The sequence below is a fragment of the Dendronephthya gigantea genome, unplaced genomic scaffold, assembly GCF_004324835.1.
Source record: "Dendronephthya gigantea isolate DGI-Jeju-01 unplaced genomic scaffold, DenGig_1.0 000062F, whole genome shotgun sequence".
NCBI classification, from domain to species: domain Eukaryota; kingdom Metazoa; phylum Cnidaria; class Anthozoa; order Malacalcyonacea; family Nephtheidae; genus Dendronephthya; species Dendronephthya gigantea.
Genome location: NW_021163072.1, coordinates 505705 through 526172, shown reverse-complemented (window position 1 = coordinate 526172; position 20468 = coordinate 505705). Strand labels below are relative to the sequence as shown.

Below are 20468 nucleotides of genomic sequence, written 5' to 3'. Positions count from 1 at the left end.
TGTAGAATGTTTTACTCGAAAGCCATATTGTTTTCCAAAAAAATATCATTTTTATCAAAAAATAGTTTAAGTCGTTTATACATTAATTTTTCGAACAATTGGTTGAAATTAGAAAGCAGCAAAATTGGTCAAAAGTTTCCTGGGTCAGTTTCATCATCAGTTTTATAAATTGGAACAACTTTGGCATGCTTTAGTTTAGAAGGAAATATTCCTTTCTGAATTGAAAGGTTTATTGTTATTTCTGCTAATGGCCAAAATATTTGTTGTTTTATGCATTTTAGGACACGTGTAGGACATGAGTAAAGTCCATCTGCTTTATTACAAGGCATGGAAGTAATTTCGAATTCAACCTTGGAATGAATAACCGGTTTGAAAAAACATGAATTGGGATAATTGTGGTTAATGAGATATTGACTGAAATGTGTGCTTGGATTGGGTAATTTAGAAGCTAATTTCTCACCAATGGTTGAAAAATGTTTGTTTAAAATGTCAGGTATTTCTTTAGGATTCTTGGTAACTTCTTTTTTAACTGGGCATCTTAACGCTGTGATTGTTTAATGATTCTTTCTCTTGCGATTTTATCAAGTTATTTATACCCTCCCATGTTTTCTTCATATTTGTAAGATTGTTATTGAAATATTTGTGGAAGTAAGATTTTTTACTAATTCGTGTTAAGATTGTTATTTTATTTTGATATAATTTGTACTTGTTTTTGTCCGCGGAATAATATAATTTGTTTTTAATCTTGTCTTTAGCTATCCATGGTTTAGAAAACTGCTTTATCATACGTTTAGAAATAGGTTTTAGTAGGGCATGTTTGTTTATTAAATTATTTATTTTATCGTAAAAAGTAATAAATAACTTGTCTATATTGTCTCTTTAATTTGTGATTATTGAATTCCAATTAATATGTGCTAAGTCAGCATTGAAATTTGGCTCTGAGAAATGAGAAAAATCTCGAATTTTTTTACGTTGTTGTTGTTTTGTTTGACATTTGTCTGGTTGATCGATGCAAAACTGGGAAAAGTGATCGCTAATATGTGACACAATATTCCGGCTTATGATTGGATTATCAATTTTATCAACAAAAATATTATCAATTAAAGTTGCTGAATTGTTATACACTCAGTTGCTGAATTGTTATACACGCTGACAAGTAGGCTTGTCAATAGTTGGTGTCAAAGCATAACTTTGAAGAGTAAATAAAACGTTTTGAGTATATTGACAAGTTTGAGCCTTGAAGAGGTTTATGTTGAAATCACCCATTACATATATAGATTTGTTTGAGCCTGAAGTGCTAAAGTTAACCAGAGTGTCTTCAAAATATGCTTGAAAGCTTTCTGGAGAATTATGTTGCCTATTACACTACTCCACATATAATATTCGGTTTGTTCTTAAAATTAATTTCAACCCAAAGAGCCTGAAAAGCTTTATTAGAGATTTTTTCTAGAATTGTGTAACTCGGATCATTTCTGATGTACATTCCTGCACCCCCAGAAGCTAGTGGTGTTGGAACAAATTCAAATTTATAATTATCTCAGGATTAAAGTCAATGAATTTATCATCCCTGATTTTAGTTTCAGTAATTCCAATTACACTAAAGTTGAAGTCAAGTTCTTGCTATAAATGAGTCTGGAAATTTTCTAAGTTGCGTTTCAAGCTCCTTACGTTGTTATGTAGCATGGAGAAACTGGCATCTGTGATACAATTTGATTGTGATTTCTTAAGACTGTTGAATTTGTGTGGTGAATAATATTGAGATAATAAAATCCGTTGATTTGAATTTACGTCTAAATTTATATCAGAGGCTGTGTTTAAATTAAATAAGCCAAAATAACACCTACTAGGATAATTATCAAGGTCTTTAAAGTGGGAAGGTTTGCGGTTAAGCTATTGTTAAAGCTGAAGACTTGGCTTAAGACTGAATTATTAACATTGTAAAATGGCAGTTCTCGTAATAGTGACTTGGACAATTGAATATCTATTTTATCATTGTCATGCATCTTTAGTAGTTATTAGTATATATAGAAGACAAACATTTCATTATACTTAGCTTGAAGATACATCACTTGAGTTCTGTAATTTCAAAAGGTTGTGAAGTTGATTTACTCTAATAGCTCGAGAATTAATATCCTTTCTTAAGTAAAAGCCGAATTCTTCGTCCAGCAGTACTCGGGTAGCCATTCTTAGCTTTGAATCTATTTGCTTCAAATAGGATTTGTTGGTTTTTTGGGGTTAGGTGATTGAAGATTCTGACGGACGGGTTGGTTTTATTGGTTTCTCTGCGTTGATTCATAACACTTTCTTTGGAATTGCGCCGGACAAATTTACAAATAATTGGGCTTGGCTTGCCGTCTTCTCTTCTGCTGCGAACACGATGAGCGATATCAATATCGTTAAAAACAACGTCAGCTCCAAGTGATTGGAACAGGTTTACACATAGAGTAGTGGTTTGATTTGCTGATTCCTTTTCATCCTGTTGAGGGAGACCTACTATTTTGATATTATACTGATAGCTATACTGATGCAACTGTTCAAGCGCATCGCTGACGTAGTTTACTTTCTTGGCTATTTCTGTTAATCTTGAGTTCAACTTTTTAAATTCATTTTTGAGTATCATATTCATCGCTTACGAAGTCAAGGCTAGTCTTGAAGCTATGCATTTGGGCTTGAGCTTCTTTGCTTGCACCGTCTTGCTTCGATACGGTGGCCCCTATGTGCAACACACAAACCAAAGTCGCAATTCAAAACAAAATGTTCAGTACACAAATCAAAATAAAAGTTCACGTAGAAAAGTTTCAGTGCACGACAAATTTGAGAAATACACAACAAAATATCTCGAAACACGTTGCAAAATTTTGTATGAAACGTGAATACAAAACTCGATATGCGACAAAGATTGCTCTCAGTACAAAACAAAATGTTGCATCGGGGACTTTTAGGGATCATCTGGGACATTATGCGAACACGCTGTTGTCAACAGTAGTCCCCGTGGCTGTATTATCTTTTCGCTTACTCGTAAGCACGTGCGTTACAGTCAGTGGTTACAGTCAAAGGTCTTATTCGGAAATTTAAATAATTTACATACGTGTGTTGCGAGTTTTCTCCCCAAAATGTATTGTTGCCTTTGTGGCTATGCATTACAAGATACCTTTGCGTTCTGTCCGTCATGCGGAACGAAGAAAGGCGAAGTTACAAATTCAGAAACTGCTGGCGCGGTGAATGCAAAAAGCAACAAAAGAAAACAGGATTCATCTAGTAGCAACCCTCCGTCATTTTCAGCGTTCATGAAGCAGAAGGAAACTGAAAGGCAAGCTCATTTTAAGCCAAATAAGAAAAAGGCCCGGCAGGGGGAGACGAAAGGAAAAGACGAAGTGATCGTTAACGTTAAGCGCGGTAAGTCATTTCCTGTGAAGTTGTCCAAAGACATGGGTTATGATGAGGTAAGAGAAAAGGCGTTAAAGAAGTGGGAAGATTACGACAGGACGTTTTCAAGAGATCGTGGTTATGTCCTTCCATTTCAAGATGGGAAATTGGCAAGAAAGATACCTCAGACGAATTTACACTGAGAAAATACAAAGAAGGCCTTGGCAAGAGCTATAGCAGAATATATCTCTACCTTTGTCCTGTGTCAGAAAAAAGACCAGGAAATGACACCATGAACCCAATAACAAATTGGTTGACTGAGGAAGAAGAAGAGATTGAGAGGGTGTTACATGATTCTGAGGACAGTTATGTGGATGATTGCACTACCACCACCACCTTGTTGCAGGAGCCTCAACCTAGTACCTCTGCTGAAGAATCTGCTGGACTTGAATCTTCCAATGACCAATCAGATATTATTCAGATTTATGAGGTTGTTGACTTTTTGTAAGTACCACACTTTTTTGTAATGAAATTAAAGGTATTATAATTGCAAGATCATTTAACTTAATTAATTTGGCTTATGGGCTATGGCAAAGTGGACTTAAGGTCAAATGAGGCGAAAATACCATAGCATGTCAACAGCCAACACATGATATGGGCAGGTCACACCATTTTCATTAAAAATTGCCATGTTTTCTTACATATGCATCATCTAAATCTGTCTATTAATGAATTTATAACTTGTTATTGAATCTTTGTAGACCTGTTGGTTTGGATGAGAACAGTGCTGTCCAACAGGCAATAAATGCTAGTATTCTTGAACTTGGACATGATGAGGAAGAAACAGTGGCATGTGAAAACCCAAATGGCCTTGAAGATGAGAGTGTTGTCTTGCTGATTAAGGAACATGCTACAAAGATGGTTCAAGGTACACGAAGTATTGTGGTTAGCAGACTAAGCATCTGGGAGACAGCAAACCCCTATTTCATACGAAAAAGTTTCCTGAAAAGAAGTGGTATGTTGCAAGTAACCTTTGCAACATTTGAAGGCCAGGAAGACGCAGTTGACCATGGTGGTCCTCGTCGTGAATTTTTCCACTTACTACTTGGAGCAATGTCAAAAGAAAGTGGTACATTGTTCAGTATGTACATGAAATGCAACCAGCATTGACCACTTGTTTTTCTTGACTTTCAAGTTGGTACTGTATTATTATATGTTTTTAAAATTAATTTCATTTTAGATACTTCAGAAGGGCATGTTATTAGGCCCAATTTCAAAGCTCTGCAAAGTGATGCATTTTCAGTGGTGGGGAGAATGCTGGCAACAATGATTGTTCAGGGAGGAGAGCTACCACGTATTTTTAGCCCCAGTTTATGCCAATACATTCAGGGTGGATTCGACAATGCCTCTCCGAACATTGATGAGGTACCAGATGCAACTGTACAAAAGTCTTTAAAACAGGTAAGCACAAGCATTGGCTGTTGGTACACTATAGCTTTTTGACCAGCAATTTCAGGTCCTTTTTCAAGAGCATTATAAGAAAAGAAAGTATTCCTAATTATTATTGAGTATTGGGGTAGTAATGGGGATCAAGTTTGACTTTAATGGAAAAGTGTAGGTGATATTGATAGTCTGTTTGATACCAATATATTTTTATCATTTTAACTGACATTCACAAAAGTTTTCAGTGTTCTGGAAATGGTCACACCCTCCCCCAATTGTAATGCCCAGTACCAATAACCACAAACATCTACCAATATAGTACCATGCCACTGATAGACCCAATACTGTCTATATTCTTGGGCACAATACTTTACCACTCCTGAAGTTACATACACTTCACATTTTAGTTACAAGAGGCAAAAACCCAACTGGATGTCAACAACTGTTGGAATGCATGCGAGTGGAAACTAGATATTGCTGGGCTGCCTTTAAATGTTAACCTCAATGAAATACCAACATTGGTTAATGAAATCACCAAGTACTTTGTGATCATCAGATGTAAATCCATGCTGGATCAATTTATCCAAGGCCTTTCATATTATGGGGTTTGAAAACATGTTTTATTTTTTTTTAACTTATAGTTACTGCAGTACTTGTTAATCACCTAAGACTTCAAATACTTAATTCTAATTAGCCCAATAAATGAAGGCGAAAAGCATGCTTCTTATGTCAGCCACGAACAGTATGTAACAAGTTATGCTTCTCTATGTTAAATTAAAATGAGAACCTTTTCTTCCCAGGTATTAGATTTTGTCAGAAACCACAAAGGGATGGCTCATCATCTATTTTCTTGCATGAAACATGGCAATGTGAATGTTCAACAGGTGATCAAAACATTGAAACCAGCATTTTCACCCCAAGGAAACCAGCGAAGAATTAAAGAAGAAATAGTGATGACAAAATTCATTGCCTTTTTAAAATCAATTGAAGGTCAATAAATTTGAATATTTACATGTATTGCCATTATTACTTGTATGTAAGAACAAATATATATCAGTGAAAATTATGTGAAATGTAATTGTACATTTTTGTCAATTTTAGATGGTACTTTGCAAGAGTGCTTCTAGAAGACAGTGATATAGAATTAACAGAACAAGAGAAAAGTTTCATTCCTCTGTTAACACCAGGTCACATGCTACTCTTTGTGACAGGGGCAGCCAACACACCATCTATTGGTTTTGATCCAAAACCAATGATAAGTTTTGTACATGATGAGGGAAAGACCATTCCAAGTGCACAAACATGCTCAAATGTACTATATTTATATGTGAATGGTAAAACAACTAATGGTAACTTATCTCACGACCTCCTTACAGCATTAATGAATTTTGAGTTTTTGCAGCCATTGTAATTTTTAATTGCTTTCAATTCACACCACAAGGGCAAGTTCAAGCCAAGCCCTTATCACCCTTTGGTAGACTCTAGCCTTCAGCAATTTCACATAACCTGTGGTATAGATCCAAAGAGTGTCTCCAGCTTGTTGGCTTGTCCAAATGAAGTTGCTGGAAATCTCATTAAAGTATTCCTGATAACAGTTCTCTTCATTATAATCATGACAATACTGAGACATATCAGTAAATTGTTCATCTGTAACAGGCTGTATGTAATTTCTACTAACTGAGCATTCAGGAAGAAAGTATAGCTCATCTGGTCTGCGCGAAATAGTATCAAATCTTGATTTGCGAATATAATGAGAATTCCAGTGCTGTTGTACAGAAGTTAGGTCTTCTTGTACAAGTTCATGAAAGCAATACCACAAGCATTCTTTCTGTAATTGATTGGATAAACTAAGATGACCAGCTTCAACAAGATCTTTGAAAAAATTTATCCACCAATTTGAGCGGTTTTTACGTAAATACGACCACCAACATTCGATGTGTTGATTTGATGGTGATGTACCGTATCTGTGTGCTTTCATACCAGCATGCTCATCATCTCCATTGCTTCGAAAGTATGACTGCATAGCAGCCATAATACCATTTTCTGTGCCATTATCAGTTCTTAGTATAGTTGGACAACCCCCATATTCCTTAACAGCAGTTAGAAAGTGGTGTCCAATGATGGCTGGGTCATTGTTTGTTCTGCAAACCTTTAACCACAGTACTTTACGACTGTAACCATCTATGCATCCGTGCACAGGGAAACCGTATGGTTTCAATTTATCATATCCATCGGCATGCCATGAATGATTAGGACCTGGCGTTTGATAAATTCGACGACGAAGGGTCTTAGATCTTCGTTCCGACACACCTTCAGGGTCGAGTTCCTTGAGAACTTTACGAACAACTTCTCTTGGAACCTGGATACCTTCCATTTTTAATGTGTGCCAAACAGCACGGTACCCACCAGAACAACCAGGACCGTCGAGTTCTTGCTGAATACGACGGCGAACTTGATCTATATCGTATTCAATGTTTCTCCTTTTCAGATCAAGGTCACGAAGTTTTGTGTTCAATGTTCTTAAAGACATTCTAATGCCATGATATTTCGATAAAAACAGTAGGATTTTCTCATAGTTATATCCCTGCTTGAAATAGCGTTTTATAAGCTCCTCACAAGTGGAAATTTCAGTTGGAATTTGGTCCATTCTTCCAGAATAATACAGAAATATTTGGTTATTGTTTGTGTTTACGCGCCAATTGGCAAGTACCACATTGGACAAACAGTGAACCAGTAGAACTCTGTTACATGTTACCTCTTAGATATACAGGTATAACACGGGAAATATGTCAATATCCCAGATGATCCCTAAAAGTCCCCGATGCAACATTTTGTTTTGTACTGAGAGCAATCTTTGTCGCGTATTGAGTTTAGTATTCACGTTTCGTACAAAATTTTGCAACGTGTTTCGAGATATTTTGTTGTGTATTTCTCACATTTGTCGCGCACTGAAACTTTTCTACGTGAACTTTTATTTTGATATGTGTACTGAACATTTTGTTTTGAATTGTGACTTTGGTTTGTGTATTGCACATAGGGGCCACCGTACTTCGATGATTCTTTACTTTCAATCATGGTTTGTAGTTTGCTGAAATCTTTCTGCAGTAATTCAATCTGTCGCTTCAAAGCATCATTTTCCTTCTTTATGGAGGTTATCGTTTCAGGCATAATAATATTTGACGAGGAAAGGCTTTAAGTTGAATTTTAGTAAGTTTAAATGCGGAGCTCATAAATGTGTGACCGTCGTGCTCAATGCACATATGAAAATGTCCATTGTCAAGCAATACTGACGCAAGTTTGTAACTCCAACTGTCCACTACAATGCGCTAATATTGCATATCATTAACATTCCAAAAGTTGCTCCCCCACTGATGGAATGTGTTGCTGTGGAGAGTATATGCACAGAACGGGCTTTACATCATCTTTAAACATGTATTATTTAAAAGTTATGGCTAGATTGCAGAATACCCGTCCACAGTCGTGGACAACATCATGTATCCGGATATGTGGATACGTAGTTAAACTTACAACGCAAAAAATAGAGTCAGCGGAGAAAAACAGTATTGTTGTGATATTATAATTTACTGCATTCCACCAATGTGGATACGTGGATACACAGATAAAAGCAATATAATCACATAGAGGCATTATGTAACAGATACGCGGATACACATATAAACAATGTCATCACATAGAGGCATTATGTAGCGGATACGCGGATACACAGATAAACAATGTAATCACATAACGCCATTATGTAACAAATACGCGGGTACACAGATAAACAATATAATCACATAGAGGCATTATATAGTGGATATGTGTTTACACAATGAACTCACTCTGCACAGTTAAAATGGACAAATAAAGATCATACATATCAACAAGTTTCATTAAAATATATCATTATTAGGTTTTACACCAATTCAAAAATTAGAATAAAGCTTTTTCATATCTGAAAGGAACATTTGCAAATAGATCTTTTCCCTTGTGTTCATAACGCCATAAAAACTCTGCTAAATACGAGGAAAACGCATACTTTCGAACACCAAATGAAGGCAATTTGCATTTGGCTTGTTTCCAATGTCCTTCTAATTTTGTTTGTGTGATATCCCCAATCGTTCACAAACTCTTTAGAATGATTAACTAACTGATGCACATACCCATGTTTTTCTAAGTTTACATATGCTTTCCAGCAGTCCGATACTATCACTGTGGCTTTCACAATATGCCTTTCAATTATCGGCAATAAAGTCGCTGTATAAGTAGCAATGTTCAATTTGTTGTATTTCCTCCTGTCTTAAATCACGGCACCACCAGTATGTGAACTTTATCACTTCTTCGAGGGTCATGTTTCTTTTTTCAAACCAGCTGCCTTTTCGAATTGATGCCTCTACCTTGTGTCGCTTGCCATTCACGGTTTTACGGCATTCCCACTTGTATTTATCAGAGCGATCCTCGCATTTGACAAGTTTCATTGGCTGTCACAATGACAACAGAGTCTAGATTTTGCTATTAGTCCTTCATCCATGCACCATTGTATGATTTCCTCCTTGCTTTCTAGAACTTCATTCCTTAATCTATCTTCTTGACTATAACTAGAATGCTTTTCCTCTCCACACTGTGTTCCCACGCTTTTTACTTCAAAAGATGAAACCACAGTTTGCGTTTCGCAATGCTTGGACCTCTTCGTAGATTTAACACACACTTGTACTGCTTTCTCCACACCACTTTCGCCATTAGTGCTTTCACTTTTCCTTAATTTTAACTTTTACAATCTCTATTAATGCAATTCCTAAAGAAATCATACCTCACAGAAAACAAAGCCCTCATCGGAAATGTCACAATATTGTATTTAATAGTTAAGCGTCTTCACATAAAAACTAATTATAACATCTTTGAATCTTCGAAGGTCAACTTACACATTTAAGGCAAAGCAAATTCAAAAATAGATATGGCTACAAAAAATCCGCTAACGAAAATTTCTCAACAACGCAAAGTCACATAGATGCAACTGCAAAAACGAACGTCAGATGTTGTGGACAACTTTTGGACCTCCTTTGGACAACTTTTTCCCGATGATGTTGAGACCTTTTTACATCAAAAAGCCTCGTCGATTAATAGTTCTATTGGATACATCGTGCCTGTATTGCTTTCGACAACAGCGTTCTTGTCAGCGAAAAATCCTGCAGAGTTGCTACTTGTTACGCATGAACAACCGATGAACCTTTACAGGATCTTTGTTGGTTATCCTGGCACTGGAAAATCTTCTGCTATTCAACATGGTTGTTTGAGACCCCTTGCCTCCCTGTTGGACAACGAGTTTCGAGATTTTATTCTCGACAGACCTACTTCCTCTGGTCTCGTTAAACACATTTCCTCCAAGCAGGCAACCTTTATAGTTTCTCCAGAAGTGTACGATGTACTGAATAAGCTGCTGAAAAATGATGAAGATAATCCGAGCGGTGACGCAATGTTGTTATATGCAAGCTGTTCTCTGGCGAAATGTGTTCTTACACATTTGCAACAGAACACGATCGTAATATTCCTGCAAACACTCCTTTCGTGATTCTTGGATGCACACAAATGCCTAATGCAGCTAAACTGGTTGCTGGAATGGACCAAGGACAAGGCTTGATAGACCGCTTTCTGCTAGCTGTACCGAAAGCTCTTTGCTTCTGAACATCTGGCGAAGTTGAAAACGCAAGACAACAACTTGCTACTGAGACGATGATTAGCTCCAACAAGTTTTTTATTACATCAACGACAGCCAACAAATCCAGCAAGATGCTTAAGAATTCAACGACGAAGCTAAGGAATTTTTAAAAAACAAAAACAACGCCTTTATTGCCGAAGTAAATGGAGCCATACAAGACGGGTCAGTCATCCCACCAAAATCAAAACACATACCCATGAAATTTTAGATGCAAAACTTGTATAAACAATAAGTATTGTATTTCCATTCCATTTGTTAGCACATTAACCTGGGTTCCAGAGGCTTTGATTTCACCTAGGAAAACAATATTTGTTCAAAGTTAAAACTTGTAGCTCCTGGAACCAGAGTATCATATTTGGTATTTTGTCCTAACATCGACATGTTATTGAAATCATGAAACAATTTTCAAGTTCAATCTGACAGTTTCATGCATGAAATGTTGAATATATCCTATATAATTGTTGAATGGCTTTTGGCATGCAAGCTAAAAATAGCAGAGGCATACATGCATGTAAACAAATGTCAAAACATTTCATCAATTGTAAGAACTTGCAAATAATGTCAATAGCTCTAGAGTGAGTCTGGACACGAATAACAGAATTACAGAACATTCAGCCCAAATCAAGTCGAAATAGAGTTTTGCATTAGAATTTAAAAAGTAGAAATAGAAATGAGCATGAATAGCCGATGCATTAATGTAAACAAAACATTTAATACATACAAAGATTGCAAAAATTTGCAATAAGATGACCATATTCATACTCTTAGAGACTAACAAAATTACATCAATATTCAGCAAAAATCAAATTGAAACCGCGCCTCGCATTAGAATTTAATCCGCAATGGATTATAGTAGAAACAAAAATTAGTACTGAATACAGTCTTGACAAGTTTTTTAAATCATTCATCGCTTAATCAGCATGCATGCATTCTCCATTATTTGGCATCTAAATATATTTCATCGCATAGCAAACGAAAAGTTGTCAGCCAGTGAATAGCCAAACAGTAAAATTAACTATAAATCACTGTATAGGAGTAGGACCGAAAGTTTTCAAAATTGCCGGTGCGAAGGGAAAGGATTTAAATCATTGTAGAACAAGTTCCAGGTACATATGTAATGCATTGTGCTTGAGCTTGATGAATTACTAAACAATGGGGCTCGCTCAGGCTCAAATAATCGTGTTGGACCTTAGCTAGCACAACAAACAGGTTGCTGATGACATAAGACTCTTGCCACTCTCAACATATTCAGACTGCACGTTGCAGTACGTCACTCAGGTTACATATATAGTAGATAGATAGATAAGACTTTATTTTATGGGGGAAATACATAATAGTAAAACATACAATATTGCCTAATATTTGGAAGAAGAAACAGGACGCAATGTCCCAATTGAAATCTACCACCAAAGACACTAAGTTAAAATAATTTACAAATAAATACGTAAAGCCTATGTACAAGTTTAAAAATGGCTATACAGTACTGGGAAGTGAGTAATCAGTTTCAAACTTCCTCTTATAATAAGCCTGTAGTTTCGTTTTAAAATGATTTAAATTATTAACACTTTTTAAATCCCCAGGTAAGTTATTCCATAGCAAGGCTACCCTATTGAAGTAAAAATACTTCAAGTAGTCCTGTCTTACAAGATTAATTTTAAAGTTATTAGGATTAAAATTTCTAGTAGAATATCTGTTTTTTGGCACTTTCTGAGTAAATTTGGAATAATCAAAACCTCAACCACAATAATGGGATTAAAAAGAAGTACAAGATCAGCCACCTCCCTTCTATATTCTAATGGAAGAAGAGATAATTGTAATAATCTTTGTTTATAGCCCATGTTGTTTGGATATCCTAGTATAAATTTCGTTGCGCGACGTTGAACATCTTCAATTAATAATTTAAGTTGTAGTAGTATATGGTGACCAGACTTCACTAGCATTCTCAAGCTGGGGTATAACAATAGAAATATATAACAGTTTTATTTCAACATCACTGTTTTCTTTGCAAACTCGACGGTTCAATCCCAATTTGCGGTTAGCCTTCAATGACATTTCCTCTATTTGGTTATTCCAAGTCAACATATTTGTTACTGTTAATCCTAAATCTGTTGTTTGGACCACTGATTCAAGCATAGTGAAATTAAGCATGTACGACCGTTCGACTTTGTTTTGTTTTTTCGAAATATTTAAGACCTTGCATTTTGTGACATTGAACCTCATACTCCAATCGCTACTCCAACGACTTAGTTCCAATAAGGCATCTTGTAAATTTATATGATCAAATTGATTCTTTATTGTTCTGTACAACTTGGAATTGTCTGCAAATAATGCTACTGTCGAGTTGTTTGTGATGTAATTCGGCATGTCGTTTGTACTTCCCATCACTTGGATTACTTTACAATTGTATTTCACAACAAGAAAATCGAATCTTACACAGGCTTATAGCCTGTACTCTTAATTAGCATATTTACATACTGATCAGTTATATTACATAACTACATACTCCCCCCCGATGGGGAGTTCTCCAACAACACATCCAAAATTCATAATGAACATTATATGTTCAAACATCTAAAACATAGTAAGTTAATCTTCACACTCTTCTAGTAAACTAACTTCAACGATTGGTCTTACTAGAACACCGTCTTTTGTCTTAATTTCAACAGTCTTTATTTTACTGTCTCTTCCTGGGAAGACCTTTGTTACCACGGCGATAGGCCATGATCCTCAAGGTATTCTTTTATCATGTAATAATACCATATCACCAACACGATTATCACGTCTAGTTCGTATCCACTTTTTACTTAGATTTCGTATCTAGTTTCGTATCCAGGTGTACAGTAGTTAAATATTCCTTAATCCATCTATTCCAGAAATGACTAGAAAGAATTTGTGCCTGTTTCCATCGTTTTCTCGTCAGATTTGCAGTTTCATTCAGGTCGCCACTCAGAATTATAATCGCCGGCTTTTGCAATAGAAAGTGAGCAGGTGTAATTGCTATTGGATCGGTTGCATCTTCACTTGATTTTGTTAAGGGTCGAGAGTTGAGAATCGACTCGACTTCACAAACTCCAACGATGCTCGTAGTTCATTATCTGCGCCTCGAAAGTTAGTTCCACAATCGGTACAAATTTGCTTAGGTTTTCCATGACAAGCCATAAATTGACGCAGTATGTTAATAAAATCATCTGCATCTAGTGACGGTACAACTTCCAGATGTACTGCACAAGTCGTTAAACATGTGAATATGCAGCCCATTGTTTCGGTGTAGACCTTCCTTGTCTAATCAGAAGTGGAACAAACATATCAATTCCACAAAAGGTGAAAGGTGGTTCGTAAGGTGTTACTCTACAAGGTGGTAACGGTGCCATTTGTTGCTGAAGTTGTGGAGCATTTATTATTTGGCAGATAAAGCATTTGTTAACAATTCTACGCATGATCGAACGAGCTTTGCAAATCCAAACCACTTGGCGGAGTAAACTTAAGGTTAGTTCTTGGCCGATATGAGCGTTGCTGCAATGTATATTTCTGGCCAACAGTTCTGCTATTGATTGAATGGTGTTTTGGTAATATTGCTGGAAATTTACCATCATAAGATATAGGTGCAAATTCAAGGCAACTACCGACTCGTATGAGACCATTCTCTTCTATAAACGGGTTGAATTTTGCAATGCTGCTCGACATTTGACATTTCTGTTTTCCTTCAGATCATTAATTTCTTCTGGATACGCTTGGGATTGGACTATTCTTAGTATGTCCGTTTTAGCAATCTTTAATTCACCAGGGGTGAATACACTTGCAGGTTTAAAGCTTCTATCTTTTAGATAATTCTTAAATCTTGTCAACCACATAGTCTTTGATTTAAGAGTGTTCCAGGTAGAATATCTTTCCAATAATTCGTAGAGTCGTCTTTCGTCAGTCACTAAAACGTTTGATTGAAGATCTTCTAAGACTTCAGGATCTTCTTCCACGTTCTGCTTTAATTCCATTAAAGGCCATTGTGACTTCAGTTGTCTTACGAACGGTGGACCAACCAACCATCGACAATTTGAGATAAGATCGGCTGGATGTAAACCTCGTGATGCATCGTCACTAGGATTATCCTCGCTTGGACAGTAATGCCATTGATCAGGGTTAGATTTTTCTCGGATTTCTGCTACTCGATTCCCGACATACACTGTAAATCGTTTGTGGTCATTGTAGATGTACTTTAGAACCACCTCAGAATCAGTCCAATAGTGAACTTCACTAAATTCGATTCCAATTTCACGTTGAATTCTTTCACTTAGACGGATCAATAACACTGCTGCTTGTAACTTTAATCTGGGAATCGGTATCTTGCGAAGAGGTGCAGTACGGGATTTTCCCAAAACAAACGCACACGTAATTGTTCCATCTCTATATGTTACACTTATGTATGACACAGCTCCATAGCCAATTGCACTTGCATCAGCGAAGCAATGAAGTTGCATTTCCTCGATAAATCTTTTATCTCCAGGCAACATAACAGACTTAATGCGGCCTGTATAACAACAAGGTATAGTGACTTGTGCAAGCGCAGATAAGCCTTCTTTCCACTTCTGTAACTCATTGGGCGGAAGTTGTTCGTCCCAACCCAATTTCGCTTGCCATAATCTCTGCAATAGGGCTTTGGCTACCAACGTTATTGGTATAGCAAAGCCCAGTGGATCATACAGGCTCGCAATGGTGGCCAATACTCCTCGTTTTGTTTCAGGATTAACAAATTCTAGCTTAACAAATTCTAAATTTAAATGTATTATCTTCCACCGTCGAATGAAGTCCCAATGCTCTCTTCACTGGCAGCTGGTCTAGATCAAGATTTAATGTAGGGTCAACTCTCTCTGCTTCCGGAATTGATGCAAGGACTTTCTTACTTGAGCTACACCATTTTGTCAGACGGAATCCACCTTTCAAGAGAAGGTCCATCAAATCTTTAGCAAACTTTATTGCTTCGAGATCACTGGAAAATGATTTAAGTAGGTCGTCAACATAGAAATTTTTCTCTACCAACTTTACCACATCTTCGCTGAAGAAAGCAGCGTTATCTTTTGCAGTTTTATGTACGGAAAAATTTGCAATTGACGGCGAATATTTCGCTCCAAAAATGTGTATGTTCATGCAATAAGTCTCTGGCTCGTCCTTCCCAATCGGGTACCGCAAGAATCGCGAGGCATCACGGTCAGGTGGTGAAGTTCTCACTTGGTGGAACATTTCCTGGATGTCAGCGATGATAGGTACTTCTGCAGTAGGAAATCTCAACAGCACATCTGGTTATCAACAAGGTTATCATTAAGTGAAGTCCCTTGGCATTTGGCTGCGACATTGAATATATACAAACTTTGTTTGCCTTGGCGGGATGAAACACGGGGTAATGAGGTAGGTACCAAGTTTTTGGAGTTGTAACCGATGCTTCCTCAGGGCTTAGCTTTTTGGCATATCCTTTTCTTTGATGTTCCTTTATCCTTTCATCATACCTCTTGTATAAATCTTTATCGCTGTCCAAGCGTCGTTTCAAATGATTTAGTCGCTTAAGCACCATTTCACGATTCTTTGGCAACATTGGATTTTCGTCCTTCCAAAGCAAGGGCAGTTCGTAGTGACCATCGACCACAATTGCGCGATCTTTCATTACTTTCAATGTGTGTGCATTTTCAATCGACATTGACTTTTTTCAGCAAACCTCACTCTTCGCCGCAGTGATTCTGTGAACTTTGTAGGAGGTGAACTCCTACATTGTTATTGGATTCTATTCTTGTAGGTCCAACTTGTCGGTAACAATGGTTTCACGAACCCATGAGGTCGAACCCATGAACGACTTTACCGACAAACTACGCTGCATATAGCGCATACCTTTAAGATTGAGCTTCCTAGCTAAGCTGCCATGAATGAATGATGCTTCGCTGGCTTGGTCCCACAGGGCATACGTTGTGATTCCACGACCGTCGTCTCTGTAAACCTTAATTGCAACTACGGGTAGCACTGTCACTCCTCCGAGTCCACTCGGAATCAGACTGGAAGTGTATGTTTGAACTTCGGCGTCACATTTAGTTGCGCTGGCCGGTGATTGTCCACCACGAGTCATTGGTCTATCATTCGTATATGTTAGGGGGAAAAGCTCATGGTGCTTTCTGTCGCAGTCCTTTATGGAGCATTTGGAACTTTTACAAAACCTCTTAAAATTATTATTCGAGAGACATTGGAAACATACCTTAGCACCTAGGACGATTTTCCTTCTTTCTGCAACAGGCTTCTCCAGGAAAATCGTGCATGTCATGAGCTTGTGATTCTGCTTACAAATAGGACATTCTTTGCTAGGTGGATAACGACTGAATTGAAACATGTTTTGACTTATTTTCTTCTGGTGTCTGTTTCGGTCGTCTGTTCTTTACAGGATCTCTCAAACGCCCGTAAATTGGGTCGTTTTCTGCACGAGCCCGATCATCAAGGAATTCTGTTAGTTCTTGAAAATTTGGTGGCGATTTTCTTTTCTTTATATAGAACTAGCCACGTCTCTCCATTTCCCTTGATTGTGGTACGGCAAACGTGATACGATTCTTCGCATGTGGTCTGTGTTAACTTCTGAATCGCTATGCATAACTTTTAATGTTTTCTTCAACAATTCGCATTCTTTTGCTAGTTTCTCTAAACCTTTGCTATCGCCATTAACAGTAACTGGACCTCTCACAATCGAGACTGTATATGCGTCTACTATCATATAAGATTGACCAAAACGAGACTTCAATACATTTAACGCTTCTGTCAATGCACCAGAGCCCATACCTTTGTATCTTTTCACAGCCTCTTTGGCTCGTTACTCTCCGGCATTGGCTGTGAGAGAACTTGGTCTTGGAAACGATTAACAAATCTCAGATAATCTTTTGGGCCACCTGTAAACTTAACAATCTCGATTGGCGGTGCATTAGACAAATTAGTGAGCATTTCGGCAAGCTGCTGCACTTCATTGTTTGGCGCAGCTCGACCTTGACCACTTAAATAACTGTTATTTTGGTCAAATGCTTTTGAATCATGCAAATCTCTGTTAGGCAATGCAGCAGAACGATATTCAAACTCAGAGGCTTTTATATTATTTAAACCCACCTGTTCGTCATCGAAGCATCACTTTTGTTCTGCTTCAATTGCGTATTGTTCTTCTAATCTCGCAATTTCAAGCCTTTCTTTCATGCCTTGCCGCTCTAGTGCTTCTAATTTATGCAGCTCTGCATCTGTTTCAATTCTTTGCCGTTCGCGGAGCTGTTTAACAGATAGTTTGGCCTTTACTTGCACTTGTCGCTTTTCAATGGATCTTGCACTCGCTGCTGACTTAGCCAATACATTCGTTGCCAACGAACCAAGACTGGCATGACTTGTAGTTTCGAAATCATTCACACTTTTGGCTTTAGATAAATTACTCTGTATTTGCTCATTGTTCATAGCTTTGTTAGACAAATAATTACTAATCCTATCCAAAAGTTTCCCTCTTTGACTTGCCTGTTCGTTAAATGTTGTTTCAGCGTTTGCTACTGCAGAAGTATCGTTAGCACGTATATTAAAATATCTTTGTGAACAAGACTAAATCGCTCCCATTGACGTTCGAACATTTCTTTAAGCTCCCTCACTACAGTTATATTATTGGAGTCGTATAATAAAGTACTTATCTGATTGTTGATGTGTGTCAAGCGTCCTTGATGACCGCTCCTAGATTTCATCAATCTGACTACCATTTCTTCTCCAGCAGCATGAACTCTCCTTTTGGCCACTTCAGGTTGTTTCGTTTCAGCAAGATACACATCAAATTCTCCCTGACTTCGCCCAAGGCTTTCGGCATCGTCGTACACTCTCAATGTTCTCTGTCGCTCATCCATATTTCGCCCAGGTCTTATACACCCGGTTACAATTATATAAAGCAAACAAATCAAATATCCAGTTCGAAGCACCATTTTGTACTTGCCATCACTTGGGTTACTTTACAATTGTATTTCACAACAAGAAAATCGAGTCTTACACGGGCTTATATAGCCTACACTCTTAATTAACATATTTACATACTGATCAGTTATATTACGTAACTACATCGTTAATGTAGACTAAGAACAGCAAATGTCCCAAATTCGATCCCTGTGGTACCCGTGACGTCACTGCAAGCCAGTCCGAGTATACACCATCAATCACAACTCTCCGCTGACGTCAGTTGACCTTCATATCCAAAATGTTTGAGTTTATTGATCAAATGACTGTGAGAGACTTTGTCAAAAGCATTTGCAAAATCTAAAAATATAACATCAGTCTCTTGGCCTTTCGACAACGATTCAAGAATATCTTGATATACGACGAGAAGCTGAGTAATCGTAGATCGGCCACGAAGGAAGCCATGTTGCAGGTGATAAAGCTGGGCAGATAAAAAGAGGAAACTGTGGTTGAATATACACTTCTCAAATACTTTTGATAAAATGCAAAGTAGAGAAATTGGTTGATAATTATCAACCAAAGGTTGGATCATCCTTTTTGTGAAGAGGAAATAAATTTGCCATTTTCCATTTCTGGGGAAACTGGCCCTCAGAAAGTGATTGGTTAAATAACTTTGTTACAGAAGAACTAATTTCAGAAGCAACCTCTTTCAGAATTCTTCCGGGGAGATTATCGGGACCACATGCTTTAGCTGGGTCGATACAGCGGAGTAAATCGTAGACTTCAGTTACTGTGACCTGAAAATTTGTCAACTTGTTTGTAGATCTAGAAATGTTTTGCTGTACACTTGATACACAATCGCCCGAAAATACTGACTGAAAAAATTCATTTAACATGTTGGCTTTCTCGTCTGGTTTAGTGATTAATACTTGATCTCGTCTTAAAAAATTTGGACTAGTTGAGTGTTTAGTCATCGACTTAACACACTTCCAAAAGCGTTTTGGATTTTCATGAATGGTGGATTTGAGTTCCGACATATTCTTGTTTTCTCCTTTTCAAAGCAGTTTTTAATTCCTGACGTAGTTTCCTAAACTTGTCCCAGTCAGCCAAACTTTGAGATTTAATTGCTTTTCTACATTGTTTGTTTTTGTTTCTAATGAAATAAAATTATACTAATATAATACTAATAAAATTTTAGCCCTCCTACGATAATGGTTGTAATACAAATATGAAACATTATAAAAGTCTAAAAAGGTTGAAAATGTATCTAATTATTATGTAAACAAAGTTCCCTCTAGGTTGTACGCTCGAGTATTTTCAACAACGCTGGGAGTACGGATATTGGACGATAATTACCGGCATCCGCATGATCTCCGGATTTATAGATTGGCGTAAATTTTCCATTTTCCACCGCTGAGGGAACACAGTTGAGCTGATAGAAATGTGCATTAATTTAGCCAAGGATGGAGCAATAACTGGTGCAGCTGATCTTTAAAATTCTCATTGCGTTTGATGAAGGAGAACGCTTCCTAGCTGTGTCATATCAAGATTTGCAATGTCAGATTTGCCTCATTCTGATGTGTCGTCATAGTAACTGAAGACCATGTGCTTGCTCTCTATCAAGTCTGCAAAGTGCAGGGAGTGAATGTGGAATTTTGTTGTTTTAAAGTAAAGCAAGTAGCATTTTATATATATTTTTCGATATTTCGGTATTTAAAATAATTGAGGATTATTATATTGGTAGCAAGTACCAAACTTGCATTGTTTTAAAGTGCCTATATCACTTGTGGGATCTTTACGGATTTGAATAGAGCTTGAAAAATTAGTTTATAAGTTCTACAACCCTTTTTGATATAGTTAAATAGTTCCGGAAATATTTACATCTAAACATGACAATTTGCCTAAATTTCCATCGTGCTCGGGGGCCTGGGACTCAGGAACCGAGTTCTTGTCAAACATAATATAATCAATTGTAATTTTACTTCTATCTTCCAATAACGTAAAATATTTTGAGAAA

General features: G+C 37.1%; 1 long non-coding RNA gene across 1 annotated transcript; it reads left to right on the top strand.

Moving 5' to 3' along the window:
* Positions 1–5314: 5314 nt before the first annotated feature.
* On the top strand, positions 5315–5932 carry LOC114530436. The gene is made up of 3 exons (XR_003687766.1): positions 5315–5414; positions 5610–5799; positions 5911–5932. It is a non-coding gene; the product is annotated as an uncharacterized LOC114530436 (long non-coding RNA).
* Positions 5933–20468: the final 14536 nt, after the last annotated feature.